The sequence below is a fragment of the Cornus florida genome, unplaced genomic scaffold (genome assembly GCF_030987335.1).
Source record: "Cornus florida cultivar Cherokee Brave unplaced genomic scaffold, ASM3098733v1 CherokeeBrave_3.0.0_Hap2_Chr04, whole genome shotgun sequence".
Taxonomy (NCBI): Eukaryota; Viridiplantae; Streptophyta; class Magnoliopsida; order Cornales; family Cornaceae; genus Cornus; species Cornus florida.
Window position 1 is genome coordinate 19,531,970 of NW_026775574.1, and position 4,425 is coordinate 19,536,394.

The following is a 4,425-nucleotide window of genomic DNA, read 5'->3' on the forward strand; positions in this document are numbered from 1 at the left end:
AACAAGACATTTTGCAATAACTTTCATTAATTGCACAATGGCCCCTCTAAAAAGTGAAAACTGCATTTATGGCCCAGAATGAAAATATTTTCCAAAAGATATTTTCTTAGATGCCCCTGAAATAAAATATCTTCAAAAGATATTCACGAAAAACACCCCAAGAAATGAAAAAGACTCTGAAGAATTGTGCATCTATGCCCCTATGGACACCGAGAGCAACCAGAGTACTTTCTTGCAAAAGTAAAGATACGTATTTCGAGGAAACCACTCAAGATAAAGGCACATAAAGTCAAAAACCAACTCCGAGCATGAGAAGTGAGGTTATGTCAAAAACTGACGAACGAAGATAAGACAGAATAGGGAAAAGGACGAAATAGTGCATAGTGTCGAAAAACAAAAAATGTGAAAATGACTCGGTCCTCAAAGGAAGTTGTCAATCCACGGAAAAGAGTCTCAGGAACCAATTCCGAGCACTTAAGATGACACTAAGCGACATGAAATAGAGCTCAGAAAAGAAAATTAAACGAAAAAAATTCATTCGTAAAATTTCAGGAAAAAGGAAAGGAAGGCAAATAATTGGGTCGTTACAATTGTTATAACCAAACTCCATAAGTGGCAAATAATCCTCCCAGTGGCCCTTGAAATCAAGAACACATGACCGAAGCATATCCTCCATGATCTGATTAACCCTCTCCGTCTATCCGTCAGTCTGAGGATAATAAGCAGTGCTAAGATGCAATTCTGTACCCAAAGCCTGCTGAAAACTCTTCCAAAATCCTAACACAAAGCTTGAATCCTTGTCTGATATAATAGACAACGGAATACCATGCAGCTTCACAATCTTTAAAATGTAAAGCCTCGCCAACTGCTCCGTAGTGAAGTCAGTGCGAATAGGTAGGAAATGAGCTAATTTGGTCAATCTATCCACGATGACCCAAATGGAATTATGACCCTTGAAAGAGATGGGAAATCCCTCCATAAAATCCATAGAAATACTCTCCCATTTCTATTCCAGTATCAGTAGTGGTTGTAGAGCTCCTGGTGGCCTCTGATGATCAATCTTAACCATCTGACAAGTACTACACTGCGAAACAAAAAGTGCAATGTCCCTCTTCATACCCACCCACCAAAACTACCGCTTCATATCCTGATACATCTTATCGCCTCCTAGATGAACAGAAAACTCAGAGTGGTGAGCCTCAGTCATCACATCCTTCCTCAACTCATCAGTAGAAGGTACCATTAACCGTCTCTTGTACCTCAAACCTCCATCAGCCCCAACATAGTAAAATGGGACCTCACCGGAAGCTATCTCTGCAACCTTGTCCATGCACTGCTGATCCGTGAGTTGTGCTTGCAGAACCTTGCGAATGATGGAAGGTGTAACCACCAAGCAAGCCATAAAAGCATCTGACAACTCATCCACATTCCTCAAAGCATTCCACTCAGTGGTGAATAAAGCAGAAAGACTACCAATAGGTCGGCGACTGAGTGCATCTGCCACCACATTCGCTTTTCCTGGATGGTACTATATAGAAAAATGATAGTCTTTCACAAACTCTAACCATCTGCGCTGTCTCATATTTAGCTCCCACTGAGTGAACAAATATTATAGACTCTTGTGATCACTGAATAGTCTGAAGGACTCACCCAACAGATAATACCTCCAAATACGTAAGGCAAAGACCACAGCTGCCAACTCCAAATCATGTGTTGAATAATTAAGCTCGTGAGGCTTAAGCTTCCGAGATCCATATGAAATCGGTCGCTCCTCTTGCATCAAAACACATCCAAAACCTTACAAAGAAGCATCTGTGTAAACCAGATACTCTATTCTGCTCTGTGAGGTAGACAAAACTGGTGCAGAAGTCAACTTAGTCTTCAGCTCATTAAAAGTTCGCTGACAGTGCTTATCCCATATGAACTGTACACCCTTCTTAGTCAGATGAGTGAGTGGGCCTGCTATCTTGGAGAAACCCTGGATGAACCTCCAATAATATCCCGCCAAACCGAGAAAACTCCGAACCTCGGTAGATGAAGTAGGTTGTCCCCACTCAACCACAACTGAAACCTTGGCCGGATCTACTACTATCCCCCTTTCTGACACCACGTGACCCAGAAACTTCACTTCCCTCTGCCAAAATTCACACTTCTCAAATTTGGCATATAACTGGTGCTCACGAAGCGTCTGCAAAACTATCTGAAGATGTTTAGCATGATCGTTCTCCGACCGAGAATAGATCAAGATATCATCAATGAAAACAATGACAAATTGATTCAAATAAGACCTAAAAACTCGGTTCATTAAGTCCATAAACACTGTAGGTGCATTAGTAGTCCCAAACGCCATGACACGAAACTCATAAGAACCATATCTCGTGAGAAACGCTGTCTTAGGAACATCCTGCTCCCTAACCCTTAACTGATGATATCCAAAACACAGATCAATCTTGGAGAAGTATGTGGCTCCCCTTAATTGATCAAAAAGATCACCAATCCTGCGTAAAGGATACTTGTTACGAATAGTAACCTTGTTCAACTCCTTGTAATCTATACACAGGCGAAGCGAACCATCCTTCTTCTTCACAAACAGAACTGATGCTCCCTAGGGTGAAGTACTCCTACGAATGAAACCCTGGCTGAGTAATTGCTGAATCTGATCCCTCAGCACTCTCATTTCCACTGGTGCCATTCTATATGGTGCCCTAGCAATAGGCGTAGTTCTTAGAGCTAAGTCAATCATAAATTTGATCTCACGACTAGGTGGCAACCCTAGAACCTCCTGAAATACATCCGGAAAGTCCTGTACAATTAGTATACGATCCAATGATACAGTAACCTCCTCCTCCGTTTCCTCCTCCACATGGAACATATAGGTGCTACCGCCCGCCCTTAGAACGTGGCATAGCTACAACATACATATCCTAACCAGTTATGGTGAACACAATAAACCCCTCCAAAACAAATAACTTGAGCATGGCAGTGATAACCAATCCATCCAAGACATCATAAGTGTGCATGTCTAGGACCAGTAGATTTGCTAAAAATCTAAGTCTACCAAAATCTAGTGTCACAGGCCCATCACTCTCATGAAAAATGGCAGTATTGCCTAACAGTGTAAAAATATCCTGAGGTTTATTGCATATGTGTGTCACCACCCAATCCATGAAAATCCCATGTTTTTGAATACTCCGTAGAGTAAAACACATAAGGTAAAATGAAATACTCCGCAATCGTCCCATTTTGACTATCGTTCCATTCCTGGGAATCCCTCCTTCTAAACCAAACTTACCATATTGATTTACACAAGTTCTTTTGTAAACCTATTAGTAATCATCCTGTCTTAACACGACGTATGTACAAGCCAATATCTGTTTGCCTGTTTAAAACCAATCACTCCACTATGATCAATCATCTATCATCACCACATACACATTCCAATATAGTCTAATAAAACCATATGTGTATATATCACCAAAGGAATGCTATCACAAAACACAATTTAAAGATAGCCAAAACCGATAGTTCACTCTATTAAGAACTTTCCCAAACTATAAACTGTCAAACAAATAACCGTAAGGTATTCTTTAACATAATCCTAATGTACGTGATTAAATCCGTACTACAATCTTATTAATACCTCCTCTACTACTAGTAATTATAAGTACTCATAAAAGAGCAGTCACCCTTGAACTCCGGTGCCCTCCATCTTAGATGCTCCGGTATCTCCTCAATCCTGATCTTCTTCAGGGTCTTCCTCTCCACTTGGCTTAGCTTCGAGCACCACCGAAGTTGTGTTAGGTCCATAGTATGGTGGCCAATCCCGCACGCAAGAAACCTTCCTTGCCTTATACTCCGAGACTACAATGACTGGATACAAGTCCTTGGTCTCCAGCTTTGCCTTTTTGGTCGGCCGTCGCAGAGGAATCGTCTGAGTAACCTTCCGCCTCTTCTGGTCCCTCTTTGCTTTCATCGCGGACCACAACCTTTTCCTAGTGCCAAACATTCTAAAATTAAAGAATAAGATTGACATCAGTACTTTCTAAACGTACGTACTGTAAAGGAATTCAATGAATCCTAAACTTAAGCTCTAATCAAAAGAAAACGCTACGCGGAAGACTTAATATGAAACACCCTAGAGACACTTGAACCTGGAGTGCTCTGATACCAACTGTGATACCCCTCGGATCCGAGACGCGGGTTGATCAGGCCCAGGCCCAACCCCGAGGGATATCGAACAATTAAAGTATTTTAAATCGAGCACGGAATACAAAATGAATTAAGAAATAATATAATAAGCTGAACAAATACTAAATAATAGAATCCTCAATCCATATTAATAATTAAAAACAATATTTCCAAAACGTCCAATCCATACAACTCGGGAATCCATCTAGTGAACCCTTTATTAAAATTCCAAACTGA